The sequence below is a fragment of the Chrysemys picta genome, unplaced genomic scaffold (genome assembly GCF_011386835.1).
Source record: "Chrysemys picta bellii isolate R12L10 unplaced genomic scaffold, ASM1138683v2 scaf10, whole genome shotgun sequence".
Taxonomy (NCBI): Eukaryota; Metazoa; Chordata; order Testudines; family Emydidae; genus Chrysemys; species Chrysemys picta.
Window position 1 is genome coordinate 459,591 of NW_027052717.1, and position 25,031 is coordinate 484,621.

Consider the following 25,031-nt stretch of genomic DNA (forward strand, 5'->3'; position numbering starts at 1 on the left):
CCTCTCAAACTCCCCTGTTAGCCGCCGCTGCTCGCAGCTGTACCGCTGCCTGGCTGGGCGGCCGCTTTTATGGGCCCCTTGATCAGCCAAGCTCCGCCCCCTACTCAGGGCTCGGCGTCCTTCCCAGCCCCCAGCCCCTGCCGGCCCCTACAAACAAGAACAACAAAGACAGATGCAAATACAGGTACCTTCTCCTCCAATGAGAACTCCCTCTCAAACTCCCCTGTTAGTCGCCGCTGCTCGCAGCTGTACCGCTGCCTGGCTGGGCGGCCGCTTTTATGGGCCCCTTGATCAGCCAAGCTCCGCTCCCTACTCAGGGCTCGGCGTCCTTCCCAGCCCCCAGCCCCTGCCGGCCCCTACAAACAAGAACAACAAGGACAGATTCAAATACAGGTACCTTCTCCTCCAATGAGAATTCCTTCTCAAACTCTCCTGTTTGCCGCCGCTGCTCGCAGCTGTACCACTGCCTGGCTGGGCGGCCGCTTTTATGGGCCCCTTGATCAGCCAAGCTCCGCCCCCTACTCAGGGCTCGGCGTCCTTCCCAGCCCCCAGCCCCTGCCGGCCCCTACAAACAAGAACAACAAGGACAGATGCAAATACAGGTACCTTCTCCTCCAATGAGAACTCCCTCTCAAACTCCCCTGTTTGCCGCCGCTGCTCGCAGCTGTACCGCTGCCTGGCTGGGCGGCCGCTTTTATGGGCCCCTTGATCAGCCAAGCTCCGCCCCCTACTCAGGGCTCGGCGTCCTTCCCAGCCCCCAGCCCCTGCCGGCCCCTACAAACAAGAACAACAAGGACAGATGCAAATACAGGTACCTTCTCCTCCAATGAGAACTCCCTCTCAAGCTCCCCTGTTAGCCGCCGCTGCTCGCAGCTGTACCCCTGCCTGGCTTGGCTGCCGCTTTTATGGGCCCCTTGATCAGCCAAGCTCCGCCCCCTACTCAGGGCTCGGCGTCCTTCCCAGCCCCCAGCCCCTGCCGGCCCCTACAAACAAGAACAACAAGGACAGATGCAAATACAGGTACCTTCTCCTCCAATGAGAACTCCCTCTCAAACTCCCCTGTTAGCCGCCGCTGCTCACAGCTGTACCGCTGCCTGGCTGGGCGGCCGCTTTTATGGGCCCCTTGATCAGCCAAGCTCCGCCCCCTACTCAGGGCTCGGCGTCCTTCCCAGCCCCCAGCCCCTGCCGGCCCCTACAAACAAGAACAACAAAGACAGATGCAAATACAGGTACCTTCTCCTCCAATGAGAACTCCCTCTCAAACTCCCCTGTTAGTCGCCGCTGCTCGCAGCTGTACCGCTGCCTGGCTGGGCGGCCGCTTTTATGGGCCCCTTGATCAGCCAATCTCCGGCCCCTACTCAGGGCTCGGCATCCTTCCCAGCCCCTGCCGGCCCCTACATCAAGAACAACAAGGACAGATGCAAATACAGGTACCTTCTCCTCCAATGAGAACTCCCTCTCAAACTCGCCTGTCAGCCGCCCTGTTTGTTTGCTGCCGCTGCTCGCAGCTGTACCGCTGCCTGGCGGGGCGGCCGCTTTTATGGGCCCCTTGATCAGCCAAGCTCCGGCCCCTACTCAGGGCTCGGCGTCCTTCCCAGCCCCTGCCGGCCCCTACAAACAAGAACAACAAGGACAGATGCAAATACAGGTACCTTCTCCTCCAATGAGAACTCCCTCTCAAACTCGCCTGTCAGCCGCCCTGTTTGTTTGCTGCCGCTGCTCGCAGCTGTACCGCTGCCTGGCTGGGCGGCCGCTTTTATGGGCCCCTTGATCAGCCAAGCTCCGCCCCCTACTCAGGGCTCGGCGGCCTTCCCAGCCCCTGCCGGCCCCTACAAACAAGAACAACAAGGACAGATGCAAATACAGGTACCTTCTCCTCCAATGAGAACTCCCTCTCAAACTCGCCTGTCAGCCGCCCTGTTTGTTTGCCGCCGCTGCTCGCAGCTGTACCGCTGCCTGGCTGGGCGGCCGCTTTTATGGGCCCCTTGATCAGCCAAGCTCCGGCCCCTACTCAGGGCTCGGCGTCCTTCCCAGCCCCCAGCCCCTGGCGGCCCCTACAAACAAGAACAACAAGGACAGATGCAAATACAGGTACCTTCTCCTCCAATGAGAACTCCCTCTCAAACTCCCCTGTTAGCCGCCGCTGCTCGCAGCTGTACCGCTGCCTGGCTGGGCGGCCGCTTTTATGGCCCCCTTGATCAGCCAAGCTCCGCCCCCTACTCAGGGCTCGGCGTCCTTCCCAGCCCCCAGCCCCTGCCGGCCCCTACAAACAAGAACAACAAAGACAGATGCAAATACAGGTACCTTCTCCTCCAATGAGAACTCCCTCTCAAACTCCCCTGTTAGTCGCCGCTGCTCGCAGCTGTACCGCTGCCTGGCTGGGCGGCCGCTTTTATGGGCCCCTTGATCAGCCAAGCTCCGCCCCCTACTCAGGGCTCGGCGTCCTTCCCAGCCCCCAGCCCCTGCCGGCCCCTACAAACAAGAACAACAAGGACAGATTCAAATACAGGTACCTTCTCCTCCAATGAGAATTCCTTCTCAAACTCTCCTGTTTGACGCCGCTGCTCGCAGCTGTACCACTGCCTGGCTGGGCGGCCGCTTTTATGGGCCCCTTGATCAGCCAAGCTCCGCCCCCTACTCAGGGCTCGGCGTCCTTCCCAGCCCCCAGCCCCTGCCGGCCCCTACAAACAAGAACAACAAGGACAGATGCAAATACAGGTACCTTCTCCTCCAATGAGAACTCCCTCTCAAACTCCCCTGTTTGCCGCCGCTGCTCGCAGCTGTACCGCTGCCTGGCTGGGCGGCCGCTTTTATGGGCCCCTTGATCAGCCAAGCTCCGCCCCCTACTCAGGGCTCGGCGTCCTTCCCAGCCCCCAGCCCCTGCCGGCCCCTACAAACAGGAACAACAAGGACAGATGCAAATACAGGTAACTTCTCCTCCAATGAGAACTCCCTCTCAAGCTCCCCTGTTAGCCGCCGCTGCTCGCAGGTGTACCGCTGCCTGGCTGGGCGGCCGCTTTTATGGACCCCTTGATCAGCCAAGCTCCGCCCCCTACTCAGGGCTCGGCGTCCTTCCCAGCCCCCAGCCCCTGCCGGCCCCTACAAACAAGAACAACAAGGACAGATGCAAATACAGGTACCTTCTCTTCCAATGAGAACTCCCTCTCAAACTCCCCTGTTAGCCGCCGCTGCTCGCAGCTGTACCGCTGCCTGGCTGGGCGGCCGCTTTTATGGGCCCCTTGATCAGCCAAGCTCCGCCCCCTACTCAGGGCTCGGCGGCCTTCCCAGCCCCCAGCCCCTGCCGGCCCCTACAAACAAGAACAACAAGGACAGATGCAAATACAGGTACCTTCTCCTCCAATGAGAACTCCCTCTCAAACTCCCCTGTCAGCCGCCCTGTTTGTTTGCTGCCGCTGCTCGCAGCTGTACCGCTGCCTGGCTGGGCGGCCGCTTTTATGGGCCCCTTGATCAGTCAAGCTCCGGCCCCTACTCAGGGCTCGGTGTCCTTCCCAGCCCCTGCCGGCCCCTACAAACAAGAACAACAAGGACAGATGCAACTACAGGTACCTTCTCCTCCAATGAGAACTCCCTCTCAAACTCCCCTGTTAGCCGCCCTGTTTGTTTGCTGCCGCTGCTCACAGCTGTACCGCTGCCTGGCTGGGGGGCCGCTTTTATGGGCCCCTTGATCAGCCAAGCTCCGCCCCCTACTCAGGGCTCGGCGTCCTTCCCAGCCCCCAGCCCCTGCCGGCCCCTACAAACAAGAACAACAAGGACAGATGCAAATACAGGTACCTTCTCCCCCAATGAGAACTCCCTCTCAAACTCCCCTGTTAGCCGCCCTGTTTGATGCCGCTGCTCACAGCTGTACCGCTGTCTGGCTGGGCAGCCGCTTTTATGGGCCCCTTGATCAGCCAAGCTCCGCCCCCTACTCAGGGCTCGGCGTCCTTCCCAACCCCAGCCCCTGCCGGCCCCTACAAACAAGAACAACAAGGACAGATGCAAATACAGGTACCTTCTCCTCCAATGAGAACTCCCTCTCAAACTCCCCTGTTAGCCGCCGCTGCTCGCAGCTGTACCGCTGCCTGGCTGGGCGGCCGCTTTTATGGGCCCCTTGATCAGCCAAGCTCCGCCCCCTACTCAGGGCTCGGCGTCCTTCCCAGCCCCCAGCCCCTGCCGGCCCCTACAAACAAGAACAACAAAGACAGATGCAAATACAGGTACCTTCTCCTCCAATGAGAACTCCCTCTCAAACTCCCCTGTTAGTCGCCGCTGCTCGCAGCTGTACCGCTGCCTGGCTGGGCGGCCGCTTTTATGGGCCCCTTGATCAGCCAAGCTCCGCCCCCTACTCAGGGCTCGGCGTCCTTCCCAGCCCCCAGCCCCTGCCGGCCCCTACAAACAAGAACAACAAGGACAGATTCAAATACAGGTACCTTCTCCTCCAATGAGAATTCCTTCTCAAACTCTCCTGTTTGCCGCCGCTGCTCGCAGCTGTACCACTGCCTGGCTGGGCGGCCGCTTTTATGGGCCCCTTGATCAGCCAAGCTCCGCCCCCTACTCAGGGCTCGGCGTCCTTCCCAGCCCCCAGCCCCTGCCGGCCCCTACAAACAAGAACAACAAGGACAGATGCAAATACAGGTACCTTCTCCTCCAATGAGAACTCCCTCTCAAACTCCCCTGTTTGCCGCCGCTGCTCGCAGCTGTACCGCTGCCTGGCTGGGCGGCCGCTTTTATGGGCCCCTTGATCAGCCAAGCTCCGCCCCCTACTCAGGGCTCGGCGTCCTTCCCAGCCCCCAGCCCCTACCGGCCCATACAAACAAGAACAACAAGGACAGGTGCAAATACAGGTACCTTCTCCTCCAATGAGAACTCCCTCTCAAGCTCCCCTGTTAGCCGCCGCTGCTCGCAGCTGTACCGCTGCCTGGCTGGGCAGCCGCTTTTATGGGCCCCTTGATCAGCCAAGCTCCGCCCCCTACTCAGGGCTCGGCGTCCTTCCCAGCCCCCAGCCCCTGCCGGCCCCTACAAACAAGAACAACAAGGCCAGATGCAAATACAGGTACCTTCTCCTCCAATGAGAACTCCCTCCCAAACTCCCCTGTTTGCTGCCGCTGCTCGCAGCTGTACCGCTGCCTGGCTGGGCGGCCGCTTTTATGGGCCCCTTGATCAGCCAAGCTCCGCCCCCTACTCAGGGCTCGGCGTCCCTCCCAGCCCCCAGCCCCTGCCGGCCCCTACAAACAAGAACAACAAGGACAGATGCAAATACAGGTACCTTCTCCTCCAATGAGAACTCCCTCTCAAACTCCCCTGTTTGCTTCCGCTTCTCGCAGCTGTACCGCTGCCTGGCTGGGCGGCCGCTTTTATGGGCCCCTTGATCAGCCAAGCTCCGCCCCCTACTCAGGGCTCGGCGTCCTTCCCAGCCCCCAGCCCCTGCCGGCCCCTACAAACAAGAACAACAAGGACAGATGCAAATACAGGTACCTTCTCCTCCAATGAGAACTCCATCTCAAACTCCCCTGTTAGCCGCCGCTGCTCGCAGCTGTACCGCTGCCTGGCTGGGCGGCCGCTTTTATGGGCCCCTTGATCATCCAAGCTCCGCCCCCTACTCAGGGCTCGGCGTCCTTCCCAGCCCCCAGCCCCTGCCGGCCCCTACAAACAAGAACAACAAGGCCAGATGCAAATACAGGTACCTTCTCCTCCAATGAGAACTCCTTCCCAAACTCCCCTGTTTGCTGCCGCTGCTCGCAGCTGTACCGCTGCCTGGCTGGGCGGCCGCTTTTATGGGCCCCTTGATCAGCCAAGCTCCGCCCCCTACTCAGGGCTCGGCGTCCCTCCCAGCCCCCAGCCCCTGCCGGCCCCTACAAACAAGAACAACAAGGACAGATGCAAATACAGGTACCTTCTCCTCCAATGAGAACTCCCTCTCAAAGTCCCCTGTTAGCCGCCGCTGCTCGCAGCTGTACCGCTGCCTGGCTGGGCGGCCGCTTTTATGGGCCCCTGATCAGCCAAGCTCCGCCCCCTACTCAGGGCTCGGCGTCCTTCCCAGCCCCCAGCCCCTGCCGGCCCCTACAAACAAGAACAACAAGGCCAGATGCAAATACAGGTACCTTCTCCTCCAATGAGAACTCCCTCCCAAACTCCCCTGTTTGCTGCCGCTGCTCGCAGCTGTACCGCTGCCTGGCTGGGCGGCCGCTTTTATGGGCCCCTTGATCAGCCAAGCTCCGCCCCCTACTCAGGGCTCAGCGTCCTTCCCAGCCTCTGCCGGCCCCTACAAACAAAAACAAGGACAGATGCAAATACAGGTACCTTCTCCTCCAATGAGAACTCCCTCTCAAACTCCCCTGTTAGCCGCCCTGTTTGTTTGCTGCCGCTGCTCGCAGCTGTACCGCTGCCTGGCTGGGCGGCCGCTTTTATGGGCCCCTTGATCAGCCAAGCTCCGCCCCCTACTCAGGGCTCGGCGTCCTTCCCAGCCCCCAGCCCCTGCCGGCCCCTACAAACAAGAACAACAAGGACAGATGCAAATACAGGTACCTTCTCCTCTACTGAGAACTCCCTCTCAAACTCCCCTGTTAGCCGCCGCTGCTCGCAGCTGTACCGCTGCCTGGCTGGGAGGCCGCTTTCATGGGCCCCTTGATCAGCCAAGCTCCGCCCCCTACTCAGGGCTCGGCGTCCTTCCCAGCCCCCAGCCCCTGCCGACCCCTACAAACAAGAACAACAAGGACAGATGCAAATACAGGTACCTTCTCCTCCAATGAGAACTCCATCTCAAACTCCCCTGTTAGCCGCCGCTGCTCGCAGCTGTACCGCTGCCTGGCTGGGCGGCCGCTTTTATGGGCCCCTTGATCATCCAAGCTCCGCCCCCTACTCAGGGCTCGGCGTCCTTCCCAGCCCCCAGCCCCTGCCGGCCCCTACAAACAAGAACAACAAGGCCAGATGCAAATACAGGTACCTTCTCCTCCAATGAGAACTCCTTCCCAAACTCCCCTGTTTGCTGCCGCTGCTCGCAGCTGTACCGCTGCCTGGCTGGGCGGCCGCTTTTATGGGCCCCTTGATCAGCCAAGCTCCGCCCCCTACTCAGGGCTCGGCGTCCCTCCCAGCCCCCAGCCCCTGCCGGCCCCTACAAACAAGAACAACAAGGACAGATGCAAATACAGGTACCTTCTCCTCCAATGAGAACTCCCTCTCAAAGTCCCCTGTTAGCCGCCGCTGCTCGCAGCTGTACCGCTGCCTGGCTGGGCGGCCGCTTTTATGGGCCCCTGATCAGCCAAGCTCCGCCCCCTACTCAGGGCTCGGCGTCCTTCCCAGCCCCCAGCCCCTGCCGGCCCCTACAAACAAGAACAACAAGGCCAGATGCAAATACAGGTACCTTCTCCTCCAATGAGAACTCCCTCCCAAACTCCCCTGTTTGCTGCCGCTGCTCGCAGCTGTACCGCTGCCTGGCTGGGCGGCCGCTTTTATGGGCCCCTTGATCAGCCAAGCTCCGCCCCCTACTCAGGGCTCAGCGTCCTTCCCAGCCTCTGCCGGCCCCTACAAACAAAAACAAGGACAGATGCAAATACAGGTACCTTCTCCTCCAATGAGAACTCCCTCTCAAACTCCCCTGTTAGCCGCCCTGTTTGTTTGCTGCCGCTGCTCGCAGCTGTACCGCTGCCTGGCTGGGCGGCCGCTTTTATGGGCCCCTTGATCAGCCAAGCTCCGCCCCCTACTCGGGGCTCGGCGTCCTTCCCAGCCCCCAGCCCCTGCCGGCCCCTACAAACAAGAACAACAAGGACAGATGCAAATACAGGTACCTTCTCCTCTACTGAGAACTCCCTCTCAAACTCCCCTGTTAGCCGCCGCTGCTCGCAGCTGTACCGCTGCCTGGCTGGGAGGCCGCTTTCATGGGCCCCTTGATCAGCCAAGCTCCGCCCCCTACTCAGGGCTCGGCGTCCTTCCCAGCCCCCAGCCCCTGCCGACCCCTACAAACAAGAACAACAAGGACAGATGCAAATACAGGTACCTTCTCCTCCAATGAGAACTCCCTCTCAAACTCCCCTGTTTGCTGCCGCTGCTCGCAGCTGTACCGCTGCCTGGCTGGGCGGCCGCTTTTATGGGCCCCTTGATCAGCCAAGCTCCGCCCCCTACTCAGGGCTCGGCGTCCTTCCCAGCCCCCAACCCCTGCCGGCCCCTACAAACAAGAACAACAAGGCCAGATGCAAATACAGGTACCTTCTCCTCCAATGAGAACTCCCTCCCAAACTCCCCTGTTTGCTGCCGCTGCTCGCAGCTGTACCGCTGCCTGGCTGGGCGGCCGCTTTTATGGGCCCCTTGATCAGCCAAGCTCCGCCCCCTACTCAGGGCTCAGCGTCCTTCCCAGCCTCTGCCGGCCCCTACAAACAAAAACAAGGACAGATGCAAATACAGGTACCTTCTCCTCCAATGAGAACTCCCTCTCAAACTCCCCTGTTAGCCGCCCTGTTTGTTTGCTGCCGCTGCTCGCAGCTGTACCGCTGCCTGGCTGGGCGGCCGCTTTTATGGGCCCCTTGATCAGCCAAGCTCCGCCCCCTACTCAGGGCTCGGCGTCCTTCCCAGCCCCCAGCCCCTGCCGGCCCCTACAAACAAGAACAACAAGGACAGATGCAAATACAGGTACCTTCTCCTCTACTGAGAACTCCCTCTCAAACTCCCCTGTTAGCCGCCGCTGCTCGCAGCTGTACCGCTGCCTGGCTGGGAGGCCGCTTTCATGGGCCCCTTGATCAGCCAAGCTCCGCCCCCTACTCAGGGCTCGGTGTCCTTCCCAGCCCCCAGCCCCTGCCGACCCCTACAAACACGAACAACAAGGACAGATGCAAATACAGGTACCTTCTCCTCCAATGAGAACTCCCTCTCAAACTCCCCTGTTTGCTGCCGCTGCTCGCAGCTGTACCGCTGCCTGGCTGGGCGGCCGCTTTTATGGGCCCCTTGATCAGCCAAGCTCCGCCCCCTACTCAGGGCTCGGCGTCCTTCCCAGCCCCCAACCCCTGCCGGCCCCTACAAACAAGAACAACAAGGACAGATGCAAAAACAGGTACCTTCTCCTCCAATGAGAACTCCCTCTCAAACTCCCCTGTTTGCTGCCGCTGCTCGCAGCTGTACCGCTGCCTGGCTGGGCGGCCGCTTTTATGGGCCCCTTGATCAGCCAAGCTCCGCCCCCTACTCAGGGCTCGGCGTCCTTCCCAGCCCCGAGCCCCTGCCGGCCCCTACAAACAAGAACAACAAGGACAGATGCAAATACAGGTACCTTCTCCTCCAATGAGAACTCCCTCTCAAACTCCCCTGTTAGCTGCAGCTGCTCGCAGCTGTACCGCTGCCTGGCTGGGCGGCCGCTTTTATGGGCCCCTTGATCAGCCAAGCTCCGCCCCCTACTCAGGGCTCGGCGTCCTTCCCAGCCCCTGCCGGCCCCAACAAACAAGAACAACAAGGACAGAGGCAAATACAGGTACCTTCTCCTCCAATGAGAACCCCCCTGTTAGCCGCCCTGTTTGTTTGCTGCCGCTGGTCGCAGCTGTACCGCTGCCTGGCTGGGCGGCCGCTTTTATGGGCCCCTTGATCAGCCAAGCTCCGCCCCCTACTCAGGGCTCGGCGTCCTTCCCAGCCCCTGCCGGCCCCTACAAACAAGAACAACAAGGACAGATGCAAATACAGGTACCTTCTCCTCCAATGACAACTCCCTCTCAAACTCCCCTGTTAGCCGCCCTGTTTGTTTGCTGCCGCTGCTCGCAGCTGTCCCGCTGCCTGGCTGGGCGGCCGCTTTTATGGGCCCCTTGATCAGCCAAGCTCCGCCCCCTACTCAGGGTTCGGCGTCCTTCCCAGCCCCTGCCGGCCCCTACAAACAACAACAAGGACAGATGCAAATACAGGAACCTTCTCCTCCAATGAGAACTCCCTCTCAAACTCCCCTGTTAGCCGCCCTCTTTGTTTGCTGCCGCTGCTCGCAGCTGTACCGCTGCCTGGCTGGGCGGCCGCTTTTATGGGCCCCTTGATCAGCCAAGCTCCGGCCCCTACTCAGGGCTCGGCGTCCTTCCCAGCCCCTGCCGCCCCTACAAACAAGAAAAAGAAGGACAGATGCAAATACAGGTACCTTCTCCTCCAATGAGAACTCCCTCTCAAACTCCCCTGTTAGCCGCCCTGTTTGTTTGCTGCAGCTGCTCGCAGCTGTACCGCTGCCTGGCTGGGCGGCCGCTTTTATGGGCCCCTTGATCAGCCAAGCTCCGCCCCCTACTCAGGGCTCGGCATCCTTCCCAGCCCCTGCCGGCCCCTACAAACAAAAACAAGGACAGATGCAAATACAGGTACCTTCTCCTCCAATGAGAACTCCCTCTCAAACTCCCCTGTTAGCCGCCGCTGCTCGCAGCTGTACCGCTGCCTGGCTGGGCGGCCGCTTTTATGGGCCCCTTGATCAGCCAAGCTCCGCCCCCTACTCAGGGCTCGGCGTCCTTCCCAGCCCCTGCCGGCCCCTACAAACAAGAACAACAAGGACAGATGCAAATACAGGTACCTTCTCCTCCAATGAGAACTCCCTCTCAAACTCCCCTGTTAGCCGCCCTGTTTGTTTGCTGCCGCTGCTCGCAGCTGTACCGCTGCCTGGCTGGGCGGCCGCTTTTATGGGCCCCTTGATCAGCCAAGCTCCGCCCCCTACTCAGGGCTCGGCGTCCTTCCCAGCCCCTGCCGGCCCCTACAAACAAGAACAACAAGGACAGATGCAAATACAGGAACCTTCTCCTCCAATGAGAACTCCCTCTCAAACTCCCCTGTTAGCCGCCCTCTTTGTTTGCTGCCGCTGCTCGCAGCTGTACCGCTGCCTGGCTGGGCGGCCGCTTTTATGGGCCCCTTGATCAGCCAAGCTCCGCCCCCTACTCAGGGCTCAGCGTCCTTCCCAGCCTCTGCCGGCCCCTACAAACAAAAACAAGGACAGATGCAAATACAGGTACCTTCTCCTCCAATGAGAACTCCCTCTCAAACTCCCCTGTTAGCCGCCCTGTTTGTTTGCTGCCGCTGCTCGCAGCTGTACCGCTGCCTGGCTGGGCGGCCGCTTTTATGGGCCCCTTGATCAGCCAAGCTCCGCCCCCTACTCAGGGATCGGCGTCCTTCCCAGCCCCCAGCCCCTGCCGGCCCCTACAAACAAGAACAACAAGGACAGATGCAAATACAGGTACCTTCTCCTCTACTGAGAACTCCCTCTCAAACTCCCCTGTTAGCCGCCGCTGCTCGCAGCTGTACCGCTGCCTGGCTGGGAGGCCGCTTTCATGGGCCCCTTGATCAGCCAAGCTCCGCCCCCTACTCAGGGCTCGGCGTCCTTCCCAGCCCCCAGCCCCTGCCGACCGCTACAAACAAGAACAACAAGGACAGATGCAAATACAGGTACCTTCTCCTCTACTGAGAACTCCCTCTCAAACTCCCCTGTTAGCCGCCGCTGCTCGCAGCTGTACCGCTGCCTGGCTGGGAGGCCGCTTTCATGGGCCCCTTGATCAGCCAAGCTCCGCCCCCTACTCAGGGCTCGGCGTCCTTCCCAGCCCCCAGCCCCTGCCGACCCCTACAAACAAGAACAACAAGGACAGATGCAAATACAGGTACCTTCTCCTCCAATGAGAACTCCCTCTCAAACTCCCCTGTTTGCTGCCGCTGCTCGCAGCTGTACCGCTGCCTGGCTGGGCGGCCGCTTTTATGGGCCCCTTGATCAGCCAAGCTCCGCCCCCTACTCAGGGCTCGGCGTCCTTCCCAGCCCCCAACCCCTGCCGGCCCCTACAAACAAGAACAACAAGGACAGATGCAAAAACAGGTACCTTCTCCTCCAATGAGAACTCCCTCTCAAACTCCCCTGTTTGCTGCCGCTGCTCGCAGCTGTACCGCTGCCTGGCTGGGCGGCCGCTTTTATGGGCCCCTTGATCAGCCAAGCTCCGCCCCCTACTCAGGGCTCGGCGTCCTTCCCAGCCCCCAGCCCCTGCCGACCGCTACAAACAAGAACAACAAGGACAGATGCAAATACAGGTACCTTCTCCTCTACTGAGAACTCCCTCTCAAACTCCCCTGTTAGCCGCCGCTGCTCGCAGCTGTACCGCTGCCTGGCTGGGAGGCCGCTTTCATGGGCCCCTTGATCAGCCAAGCTCCGCCCCCTACTCAGGGCTCGGCGTCCTTCCCAGCCCCCAGCCCCTGCCGACCCCTACAAACAAGAACAACAAGGACAGATGCAAATACAGGTACCTTCTCCTCCAATGAGAACTCCCTCTCAAACTCCCCTGTTTGCTGCCGCTGCTCGCAGCTGTACCGCTGCCTGGCTGGGCGGCCGCTTTTATGGGCCCCTTGATCAGCCAAGCTCCGCCCCCTACTCAGGGCTCGGCGTCCTTCCCAGCCCCCAACCCCTGCCGGCCCCTACAAACAAGAACAACAAGGACAGATGCAAAAACAGGTACCTTCTCCTCCAATGAGAACTCCCTCTCAAACTCCCCTGTTTGCTGCCGCTGCTCGCAGCTGTACCGCTGCCTGGCTGGGCGGCCGCTTTTATGGGCCCCTTGATCAGCCAAGCTCCGCCCCCTACTCAGGGCTCGGCGTCCTTCCCAGCCCCGAGCCCCTGCCGGCCCCTACAAACAAGAACAACAAGGACAGATGCAAATACAGGTACCTTCTCCTCCAAGGAGAACTCCCTCTCAAACTCCCCTGTTTGCTGCAGCTGCTCGCAGCTGTACCGCTGCCTGGCTGGGCGGCCGCTTTTATGGGCCCCTTGATCAGCCAAGCTCCGCCCCCTACTCAGGACTCGGCGTCCTTCCCAGCCCCTGCCGGCCCCAACAAACAAGAACAACAAGGACAGAGGCAAATACAGGTACCTTCTCCTCCAATGAGAACTCCCCTGTTAGCCGCCCTGTTTGTTTGCTGCCGCTGCTCGCAGCTGTACCGCTGCCTGGCTGGGCGGCCGCTTTTATGGGCCCCTTGATCAGCCAAGATCCGCCCCCTACTCAGGGCTCGGCGTCCTTCCCAGCCCCTGCCGGCCCCTACAAACAAGAACAACAAGGACAGATGCAAATACAGGTACCTTCTCCTCCAATGACAACTCCCTCTCAAACTCCCCTGTTAGCCGCCCTGTTTGTTTGCTGCCGCTGCTCGCAGCTGTCCCGCTGCCTGGCTGGGCGGCCGCTTTTTTGGGCCCCTTGATCAGCCAAGCTCCGCCCCCTACTCAGGGTTCGGCGTCCTTCCCAGCCCCTGCCGGCCCCTACAAACAACAACAAGGACAGATGCAAATACAGGAACCTTCTCCTCCAATGAGAACTCCCTCTCAAACTCCCCTGTTAGCCACCCTCTTTGTTTGCTGCCGCTGCTCGCAGCTGTACCGCTGCCTGGCTGGGCGGCCGCTTTTATGGGCCCCTTGATCAGCCAAGCTCCGGCCCCTACTCAGGGCTCGGCGTCCTTCCCAGCCCCTGCCGCCCCTACAAACAAGAACAAGAAGGACAGATGCAAATACAGGTACCTTCTCCTCCAATGAGAACTCCCTCTCAAACTCCCCTGTTAGCCGCCCTGTTTGTTTGCTGCAGCTGCTCGCAGCTGTACCGCTGCCTGGCTGGGCGGCCGCTTTTATGGGCCCCTTGATCAGCCAAGCTCCGCCCCCTACTCAGGGCTCGGCGTCCCTCCCAGCCCCTGCCGGCCCCTACAAACAAAAACAAGGACAGATGCAAATACAGGTACCTTCTCCTCCAATGAGAACTCCCTCTCAAACTCCCCTGTTAGCCGCCGCTGCTCGCAGCTGTACCGCTGCCTGGCTGGGCGGCCGCTTTTATGGGCCCCTTGATCAGCCAAGCTCCGCCCCCTACTCAGGGCTCGGCGTCCTTCCCAGCCCCTTCCGGCCCCTACAAACAAGAACAACAAGGACAGATGCAAATACAGGTACCTTCTCCTCCAATGAGAACTCCCTCTCAAACTCCCCTGTTAGCCGCCCTGTTTGTTTGCTGCCGCTGCTCGCAGCTGTACCGCTGCCTGGCTGGGCGGCCGCTTTTATGGGCCCCTTGATCAGCCAAGCTCCGCCCCCTACTCAGGGCTCGGCGTCCTTCCCAGCCCCTGCCGGCCCCTACAAACAAGAACAACAAGGACAGATGCAAATACAGGAACCTTCTCCTCCAATGAGAACTCCCTCTCAAACTCCCCTGTTAGCCGCCCTCTTTGTTTGCTGCCGCTGCTCGCAGCTGTACCGCTGCCTGGCTGGGCGGCCGCTTTTATGGGCCCCTTGATCAGCCAAGCTCCGGCCCCTACTCAGGGCTCGGCGTCCTTCCCAGCCCCTGCCGCCCCTACAAACAAGAACAAGAAGGACAGATGCAAATAGAGGTACCTTCTCCTCCAATGAGAACTCCCTCTCAAACTCCCCTGTTAGCCGCCCTGTTTGTTTGCTGCAGCTGCTCGCAGCTGTACCGCTGCCTGGCTGGGCGGCCGCTTTTATGGGCCCCTTGATCAGCCAAGCTCCGCCCCCTACTCAGGGCTCAGCGTCCTTCCCAGCCTCTGCCGGCCCCTACAAACAAAAACAAGGACAGATGCAAATACAGGTTGTGACAATGCGGTTCTGGCGGAACCCAACTGAGAGTGCCAACTCAGGACAAATTGCTCAAATAGGGCAGTTACAGCCCAAGGCTGGGGTTTTTTCCACCTCTAAGGCAAACCACCAGCCAGACTAAGAGGACTCCAGTCTCACCCCACTGGCTAACTGCAAGTCTCACAAGCAATCTCCTTAGATACTCCAGTTTCCCAGTATTACCACCAGTATCACTCGTTATGGGGACAAATGGTTATGAAAACCAATACCCCAGTAAAAGAAAAAGGTTCTCCTGATCCCAAAGGACCAAGCCCCAGACCCAGGTCAATATACAAATCAGATCTTACCCACAAATCACGCTGTTGCCAATCCTTTAGAATCTAAAATCTAAAGGTTTATTCATAAAAGGAAAAAGATAGAGATGAGAGTTAGAATTGGTTAAATGGAATCAATTACATACAGTGATGGCAAAGTTCTTGGTTCAGGCTTGCAGCAGCGGTGGAATAAACTGCAGGTTCAAATCAAGTCTCTGGAATACATCCCCCGCTGGGATGGGTCCTCAGTCCTTTGTTCAAAGCTTCAGCTTGTAGCAAAGTTCCTCCAGAGGTAAGAAGCAGGATTGAAGACAAGATGGAGATCAGGCATCAGCCTTATATAGTCTTTTCCAGGTGTAAGATCACCTCTTTGTTCTTACTGTGGAAGATTACAGCAACATGGAGTCTGGAGTCACATGGGCCAGTCCCTGCATACTTTGCTGAGGTACAAGGCGTATCTGCCTTCTCTCAATGGGTCCATTGTATAGCTGATGGTCCTTAATGGGCCATCAAGCAGGCTAGGCAGAGCTAATCTCAGCTTGTCTGGGATGTCACCCAGAAGCATAGCATAAGTTTGCCATACAGACAGTATAGAGCCAATATTCATAACTTCAACTACAAAACTGATACACACATCTAGACAGCATAATCATAACCAGTAAACCATAACCTTGTCCTAGACACCCCATTTGACCCCCTTTATACAAGATTTGGGTGCCACTATAGGACCTTGGTTGCAACAATGATCTATACGGTCCCAGTTTATGTCAATAACGTCACACAGGTACCTTCTCCTCCAATGAGAACTCCCTCTCAAACTCCCCTGTTAGCCGCCCTGTTTGTTTGCTGCCGCTGCTCGCAGCTGTACCGCTGCCTGGCTGGGCGGCCGCTTTTATGGGCCCCTTGATCAGCCAAGCTCCGCCCCCTACTCAGGGCTTGGCGTCCTTCCTAGCCCCTGCAGGCCCCTACAAACAAGAACAACAAGGACAGATGCAAATACAGGTACCTTCTCCTCCAATGAGAACTCCCTCTCAAACTCCCCTGTTAGCCGCCCTGTTTGTTTGCTGCCGCTGCTCGCAGCTGTACCGCTGCCTGGCTGGGCGGCCGGTTTTATGGGCCCCTTGATCAGCCAAGCTCCGCCCCCTACTCAGGGCTCGGCGTCCTTTCCAGCCCCTGCCGGCCCCTACAAACAATAACAACAAGGACAGATGCAAATACAGGTACCTTCTCCTCCAATGAGAACTCCCTCTCAAACTCCCCTGTTAGCCGCCCTGTTTGTTTGCTGCCGCTCCTCGCAGCTGTACCGCTGCCTGGCTGGGCGGCCGCTTTTATGGGCCCCTTGATCAGCCAAGCTCCGAATCCCTACTCAGGGCTCGGCATCCTTCCCAGCCCCTGCCGGCCCCTACAAACAAGAACAACAAGGACAGATGCAAATACAGGTACCTTCTCCTCCAATGAGAACTCCCACTCAAACTCCCCTGTTAGCCGCCCTGTTTCCTGCCGCTCCTCGCAGCTGTACCGCTGCCTGGCTGGGCGGCCGCTTTTATGGGCCCCTTGATCAGCCAAGCTCCGAACCCCTACTCAGGGCTCGGCGTCCTTCCCAGCCCCTGCCGGCCCCTACAAACAAGAACAACAAGGACAGATGCAAATACAGGTACCTTCTCCTCCAATGAGAACTCCCTCTCAAACTCCCCTGTTAGCCGCCCTGTTTGCTGCCGCTGCTCGCAGCTGTACCGCTGCCTGGTTGGGCAGCTGCTTTTATGGGCCCCTTGATCAGCCAAGCTCCGCCCCCTACTCAGGGCTCAGCGTCCTTCCCAGCCCCTGCCGGCCCCTACAAACAAGAACAACAAGGACAGATGCAAATACAGGTACCTTCTCCTCCAATGAGAACTCCCTCTCAAACTCCCCTGTTAGCCGCCCTGTTTGTTTGCTGCCGCTGCTCGCAGCTGTACCGCTGCCTGGCTGGGCGGCCGCTTTTATGGGCCCCTTGATCAGCCAAGCTCCGCCCCCTACTCAGGGCTCGGCGTCCTTCCCAGCCCCTGCCGGCCCCTACAAACAAGAACAACAAGGACAGATGCAAATACAGGTACCTTCTCCTCCAATGAGAACTCCCTCTCAAACTCCCCTGTTAGCCGCCCTGTTTGTTTGCTGCCGCTGCTCGCAGCTGTACCGCTGCCTGGCTGGGCGGCCGCTTTTATGGGCCCCTTGATCAGCCAAGCTCCGCCCCCTACTCAGGGCTCGGCGTCCTTCCCAGCCCCTGCCGGCCCCTACAAACAAGAACAACAAGGACAGATGCAAATACAGGTACCTTCTCCTCCAATGAGAACTCCCTCTCAAACTCCCCTGTTAGCCGCCCTGTTTGTTTGCTGCCGCTGCTCGCAGCTGTACCGCTGCCTGGCTGGGCGACCGCTTTAATGGGCCCCTTGATCAGCCAAGCTCCGCCCCCTACTCAGGGCTCGGCGTCCTTCCTAGCCCCCAGCACCTGCCGGCCCCTAAAAAGAAGAACAACAAGGACAGATGCAAATACAGGTACCTTCTCCTCCAATGAGAACTCCCTCTCAAACTCCCCTGTTAGCCGCCCTGTTTGTTTGCTACCGCTGCTCGCAGCTGTACCGCTGCCTGGCTGGGCGGCCGCTTTTATGGGCCCCTTGATCAGCCAAGCTCCGCCCCCTACTCAGGGCTCGGCGTCCTTCCCAGCCCCTGCCGGCCCCTACAAACAAGAACAAGGACAGATGCAAATACAGGTACCTTCTCCTCCAATGAGAACTCCCTCTCAAACTCCCCTGTTAGCCGCCCTGTTTGTTTGCTGCCGCTGCTCGCAGCTGTACCGCTGCCTGGCTGGGCGGCCGCTTTTATGGGCCCCTTGATCAGCCAAGCTCCGCCCCCTACTCAGGGCTCGGCGTCCTTCCAGCCCCCAGCAACTGCCGGCTCCTACAAACAAGAACAACAAGGACAGATGCAAATACAGGTACCGTCTCCTCCCTCTCAAACTCCCCTGTTAGCCGCCCTGTTTGTTTGCTGCCGGTGCTCGCAGCTGTACCGCTACCTGGCTGGGCGGCCGCTTTTATGGGCCCCTTGATCAGCCAAGCTCCGCCCCCTACTCAGGGCTCGGCGTCCTTCCCAGCCCCCAGCCCCTGCCGGCCCCTACAAACAAGAACATCAAGGACAGAGGCAAATACAGGTACCTTCTCCTCCCTCTCCAACTCCCCTGTTAGCCGCCCTGTTTGTTTGCTGCCGCTGCTCGCAGCTGCACCGCTGCCTGGCTGGGCGGCCGCTTTTATGAGCCCCTTGATCAGCCAAGCTCCGCCCCCTACTCAGCACTCGGCGTCCTTCCCAGCCCCCAGCCCCTGCCGGCCCCTACAAACAAGAACAACAAGGACAGAGGCAAATACAGGTACCTTCTCCTCCCTCTCAAACTCCCCTGTTAGCCGCCCTGTTTGTTTGCTGCCGCTGCTCGCAGCTGTACCGCTGCCTGGCTGGGCGGCGGCTTTTATGGGCCCCTTGATCAGCCAAGCTCCGCCCCCTACTCAGGGCTCGGCGTCCTTCCCAGCTCCCAGCCCCTGCCGGCCCCTACAAACAAGAACAACAAGGACAGAGGCAAATACAGGTACCTTCTCCTCCCTCTCAAACTCCCCTGTTAGCCTCCCTGTTTGTTTGCTGCCGCTGCTCGCAGCTGTACCGCTGCCTGGCTGGGCGGCCGCTTTTATGGGCCCCTTGATCAGCCAAGCTCCGAACCCTACTCAGGGCTCGGCGTCCTTCCCAGCCCCCAGCCCCTGCCGGCCCCTACAAACAAGAACAACAAGGACAGAGGCAAATACAGGTACCTTCCCCTCCCTCTCAAACTCCCCTGTTAGCCGCGCTGTTTGTTTGCTGCCGCTGCTCGCAGCTGTACCGCTGCCTGGCTGGGCGGCCGCTTTTATGGGCCCCTTGATCAGCCAAGCTCCGCCCCCTACTCAGGGCTCGGCGTCCTTCCCAGCCCCCAGCCCCTGCCGGCCCCTACAAACAAGAACAACAAGGACAGAGGCAAATACAGGTACCTTCTCCTCCCTCTCAAACTCCCCTGTTAGCCGCCCTGTTTGTTTGCTGCCGCTGCTCGCAGCTGTACCGCTGCCTGGCTGGGCGGCCGCTTTTATGGGCCCCTTGATCAGCCAAGCTCCGCTCCCTACTCAGGGCTCGGCGTCCTTCCCAGCCCCTGCCGGCCCCTACAAACAAGAACAACTAAGACAGAGGCAAATACAGGTACCTTCTCCTCCCTCTCAAACTCCACTGTTAGCCGCCCTGTTTGTTTGCTGCCGCTGCTCGCAGCTGTACCGCTGCCTGGCTGGGCGGCCGCTTTTATGGGCCCCTTGATCAGCCAAGCTCCGCCCCCTACTCAGGGCTCGGCGTCCTTCCCAGCCCCCAGCCCCTGCCGGCCCCTACAAACAAGAACAACAAGGACAGAGGCAAATACAGGTACCTTCTCCTCCCTCTCAAACTCCCCTGTTAGCCGCCCTGTTTGTTTGCTGCCGCTGCTCGCAGCTGTACCGCTGCCTGGCTGGGCGGCCGCTTTTATGGGCCCCTTGATCAGCCAAGCTCCGAACCCTAATCAGGGCTCGGCGTACTTCCCAGCCCCCAGCCCCTGCCGGCCCCTACAAACAAGAACAACTAGGACAGAGGCAAATACAGGTACCTTCTCCTCCCTCTCAAACTCCCCTGTTAGCCTCCCTGTTTGTTTGCTGCCGCTGCTCGCAGCTGTACCGCTGCCTGGCTGGGCGGCCGCTTTTATGGGCCCCTTGATCAGCCAAGCTCCGAACCCTACTCAGGGCTCGGCGTCCTTCCCAGCCCCCAGCCCCTGCCGGCCCCTACAAACAAGAACAACAAGGACAGAGGCAAATACAGGTACCTTCCCCTCCCTCTCAAACTCCCCTGTTAGCCGCGCTGTTTGTTTGCTGCCGCTGCTCGCAGCTCTACCTCTGCCTGGCTGGGCGGCCGCTTTTATGGGCCCCTTGCTCAGCCAAGCTCCGCCCCCTACTCAGGGCTCGGCGTTCTTCCCAGCCCCCAGCCCCTGCCGGCCCCTACAAACAAGAACAACAAGGACAGAGGCAAATACAGGTACCTTCTCCTCCCTCTCAAACTCCCCTGTTAGCCGCCCTGTTTGTTTGCTGCCGCTGCTCGCAGCTGTACCGCTGCCTGGCTGGGCGGCCGCTTTTATGGGCCCCTTGATCAGCCAAGCTCCGCTCCCTACTCAGGGCTCGGCGTCCTTCCCAGCCCCTGCCGGCCCCTACAAACAAGAACAACTAGGACAGAGGCAAATACAGGTACCTTCTCCTCCCTCTCAAACTCCACTGTTAGCCGCCCTGTTTGTTTGCTGCCGCTGCTCGCAGCTGTACCGCTGCCTGGCTGGGCGGCCGCTTTTATGGGCCCCTTGATCAGCCAAGCTCCGCCCCCTACTCAGGGCTCGGCGTCCTTCCCAGCCCCCAGCCCCTGCCGGCCCCTACAAACAAGAACAAGAAGGACAGAGGCAAATACAGGTACCTTCTCCTCCCTCTCAAACTCCCCTGTTAGCCGCCCTGTTTGTTTCCTGCCGCTGCTCGCAGCTGTACCGCTGCCTGGCTGGGCGGCCGCTTTTATGGGCCCCTTGATCAGCCAAGCTCCGCCCCCTACTCAGGGCTCGGCGTCCTTCCCAGCCCCCAGCCCCTGCCGACCCCTACAAACAAGAACAACAAGGACAGAGGCAAATACAGGTACCTTCTCCTCCCTCTCAAACTCCCGTTAGCCGCCCTGTTTGTTTGCTGCCGCTGCTCGCAGCTGTACCGCTGCCTGGCTGGGCGGCCGCTTTTATGGGCCCCTTGATCAGCCAGGCTCCGCCCCCTACTCAGGGCTCGGCGTCCTTCCCAGCCCCCAGCCCCTGCCGGCCCCTACAAACAAGAACAACAAGGACAGAGGCAAATACAGGTACCTTCTCCTCCCTCTCAAACTCCCCTGTTAGCCGCCCTGTTTGTTTGCTGCCGCTGCTCGCAGCTGTACCGCTGCCTGGCTGGGCAGCCGCTTTTATGGGCCCCTTGATCAGCCAAGCTCCGCTCCCTACTCAGGGCTCGGCGTCCTTCCCAGCCCCTGCTGGCCCCTACAAACAAGAACAACTAGGACAGAGGCAAATACAGGTACCTTCTCCTCCAATGAGAACTCCCCTCTTAGCCGCCCTGTTTGTTTGCTGCCGCTGCTCGCAGCTGTACCGCTGCCTGGCTGGGCGGCCGCTTTTATAGGCCCCTTGATCAGCCAAGCTCCGCCCCCTACTCAGGGCTCGGCGTCCTTCCCAGCCCCTGCCGGCCCCTACAAACAAGAACAACAAGGACAGAGGCAAATACAGGTACCTTCTCCTCCCTCTCAAACTCCCCTGTTAGCCGCCCTGTTTGTTTGCTACCGCTGCTCGCAGCTGTACCGCTGCCTGGCTGGGCGGCCGCTTTTATGGGCCATTGATCAGCCAAGCTCAGCCCCCTACTCAGGGGTCAGGGTCCTTCCCAGCCCCTGCCGGCCCCTACAAACAAGAACAACAAGGACAGAGGCAAATACAGGTACCTTCTCCTCCCTCTAAAACTCCCCTGTTAGCCGCCCTGTTTGTTTGCTGTCGCTGCTCGCAGCTGTACCGCTGCCTGGCTGGGCGGCCGCTTTTATGGGCCCCTTGATCAGCCAAGCTCCGCCCCCGACTCAGGGCTCGGCGTCCTTCCCAGCCCCTGCCGGCCCCTACAAGCAAGAACAACAAGGACAGAGGCAAATACAGCTACCTTCTCCTCCAATGAGAACTCCCCTCTAAGCCGCCCTGTTTGTTTGCTGCCGCTGCTCGCAGCTGTACCGCTGCCTGGCTGGGCGGCCGCTTTTATGGGCCCCTTGATCAGCCAAGCTCCGCCCCCTACTCAGAGCTCGGCGTCCTTCCCAGCCCCTGCCGGCCCCTACAAACAAGAACAACAAGGACACACGCAACTACAGGTACCTTCTCCTCCAGTGAGAACTCCCCTGTTAGCCGCCCTGTTTGTTTGCTGCCGCTGCTCGCAGCTGTACCGCTGCCTGGCTGGGCGGCCGCTTTTATGGGCCCCTTGATCAGCCAGGCTTCGCCCCCTACTCAGGGCTCGGCGTCCTTCCCAGCCCCTGCCGGCCCCTACAAACAAGAACAACAAGGACAGACGCAAATACAGGTACCTTCTCCTCCAGTGAGAACTCCCCTGTAAGCCGCCCTGTTTGTTTGCTGCCGCTTCTCGCAGCTGTACCGCTGCCTGGCAGGGCGGCCTCTTTTATGGGCCCCTTGATCAGCCAAGCTCCGCCCCCTACTCAGGGCTCGGCGTCCTTCCCAGCCCCTGCCGGCCCCTACAAACAAGAACAATAAGGACAGACCCAAATACAGGTACCTTCTCCTCCAGTGAGAACTCCCCTGTTAGCCGCCCTGTTTGTTTGCTGCCGCTGCTCGCAGCTGTACCGCTGCCTGGCTGGGCGGCCGCTTTTATGGGCCCCTTGATCAGCCAAGCTCTGCCCCCTACTCAGGGCTCAGCGTCCTTCCCAGCCCCTGCCGGCCCCTACAAACAAGAACAACAAGGACAGATTCAAATACAGGTACCTTCTCCTCCAATGAGAACTCCCCTGTTAGCCGCCCTGTTTGTTTGCTGCCGCTCCACGCACCTGTACCGCTGCCTGGCTGGGCGGCCGCTTTTATGGGCCCGTTGATCAGCCAAGCTCCGCCCCCTACTCAGGGCTCGGCGTCCTTCCCAGCCCCTGCCGGCCCCTACAAACAAGAACAACAAGGACAGATGCAAATACAGGTACCTTCTCCTCCAATGAGAACTCCCGTGTTAGCCGCCCTGTTTGTTTGCTGCCGCTGCTCGCAGCTGTACCGCTGCCTGGCTGGGCGGCCGCTTTTATGGGCCCCTTGATCAGCCAAGCTCCGCCCCCTACTCAGGGCTCGGCGTCCTTCCCAGCCCCTACCGGCCCCTACAAACAAGAACAACAAGGACAGATGCAAATACAGGTACCTTCTCCTCCAGTGAGAACTCCCCTGTTAGCCGCCCTGTTTGTTTGCTGCCGCTGCTCGCAGCTGTACCGCTGCCTGGCTGGGCGGCCGCTTTTATGGGCCCCTTGATCAGCCAAGCTCCGCCCCCTACTCAGGGCTCGGCGTCCTTCCCAGCCCCTGCCGGCCCCTACAAACAAGAACAACAAGGACAGATTCAAATACAGGAACCTTCTCCTCCAGTGAGAACTCCCCTGTTAGCCGCCCTGTTTGTTTGCTGCCGCTGCTCGCAGCTGTACCGCTGCCTGGCTGGGCGGCCGCTTTTATGGGCCCCTTTATCAGCCAAGCTCCGCCCCCTACTCAGGGATCGGCGTCCTTCCCAGCCCCTGCCGTCCCCTACAAACAAGAACAACAAGGACAGATGCAAATACAGGTATCTTCTCCTCCAGTGAGAACTCCCCTGTTAGCCGCCCTGTTTGTTTGCTGCCGCTGCTCGCAGCTGTACCGCTGCCTGGCTGGGCGGCCGCTTTTTTGGGCCCCTTGATCAGCCAAGCTCCGCCCCCTACTCAGGGCTCGGCGTCCTTCCCAGCCCCTGCCGGCCCCTACAAACAAGAACAACAAGGACAGATGCAAATACAGGTACCTTGTCCTCGAGTGAGAACTCCCCTGTTAGCCGCCCTGTTTGTTTGCTGCCGCTGCTCGCAGCTGTACCGCTGCCTGGCTGGGCGGCCGCTTTTATGGGCCCCTTGATCAGCCAAGCTCCGCCCCCTACTCAGGGCTCGGCGTCCTTCCCAGCCCCTGCCGGCCCCTACAAACCAAAACAACAAGGACAGATGCAAATACAGGTACCTTCTCCTCCAGTGAGAACTCCCGTGTAAGCCGCCCTGTTTGTTTGCTGCCGCTGCTCGCAGCTGTACCGCTGCCTGGCTGGGCGGCGGCTTTTATGGGCCCCTTGATCAGCCAAGCTCCGCCCCCTACTCAGGGCTCGGCGTCCTTCCCAGCCCCTGCCGGCCCCTACAAACAAGAACAACAAGGACAGACGCAAATACAGGTACCTTCTCCTCCAGTGAGAACTCCCCTGTTAGCCGCCCTGTTTGTTTGCTGCCGCTGCTCGCAGGTGTACCGCTGCCTGGCTGGGCAGCCTCTTTTATGGGCCCCTTGATCAGCCAAGCTCCGCCCCCTACTCAGGGCTCGGCTTCCTTCCCAGCCCCTGCCGGCCCCTACAAACAAGAACAACAAGGACAGACGCAAATACAGGTACCTTCTCCTCCAGTGAGAACTCTCCTGTTAGCCGCCCTGTTTGTTTGCTGCCGCTGCTCGCAGCTGTACCGCTGCCTGGCTGGGCGGCCGCTTTTATGGGCCCCTTGATCAGCCAAGCTCCGCCCCCTACTCAGGGCTCGGCGTCCTTCCCAGCCCCTGCCGGCCCCTACAAACAAGAACAACAAGGACAGACGCAAATACAGGTACCTTCTCCTCCAGTGAGAACTCCCCTGTTAGCCGCCCTGTTTGTTTGCTGCCGCTGCTCGCAGCTGTACCGCTGCCTGGCTGGGCGACCGCTTTTATGGGCCCCTTGATCAGCCAGGCTTCGCCCCCTACTCAGGGCTCGGCGTCCTTCCCAGCCCCTGCCGGCCCCTACAAACAAGAACAACAAGGACAGACGCAAATACAGGAACCTTCTCCTCCAGTGAGAACTCCCCTGTAAGCCGCCCTGTTTGTTTGCTGCCGCTTCTCGCAGCTGTACCGCTGCCTGGCTGGGCGGCCGCTTTTATGGGCCCCTTGATCAGCCAAGCTCCACCCCCTACTCAGGGCTCGGCGTCCTTCCCAGCCCCTGCCGGCCCCTACAAACAAGAACAACAAGGACAGAGGCAAATACTGGTACCTTCTCCTCCAGTGAGAACTCCCCTGTTAGCCGCCCTGTTTGTTTGCTGCCGCTGCTCGCAGCTGTACCGCTGCCTGGCTGGGCGGCCGCTTTTATGGGCCCCTTGATCAGCCAAGCTCCGCCCCCTACTCAGGGCTCGGCGTCCTTCCCAGCCCGCAGCCCCTGCCGGCCCCTACAAACGAGAACAACAAGGACAGATGCAAATACAGGTACCTTCTCCTCCAATGAGAAGTCCCTCTCAAACTCCCCTGTTAGCCGCCCTGTTTGTTTGCTGCCGCTGCTCGCAGCTGTACCGCTGCCTGGCTGGGCGGCCGCTTTTATGGGCCCCTTGATCAGTCCCCTACT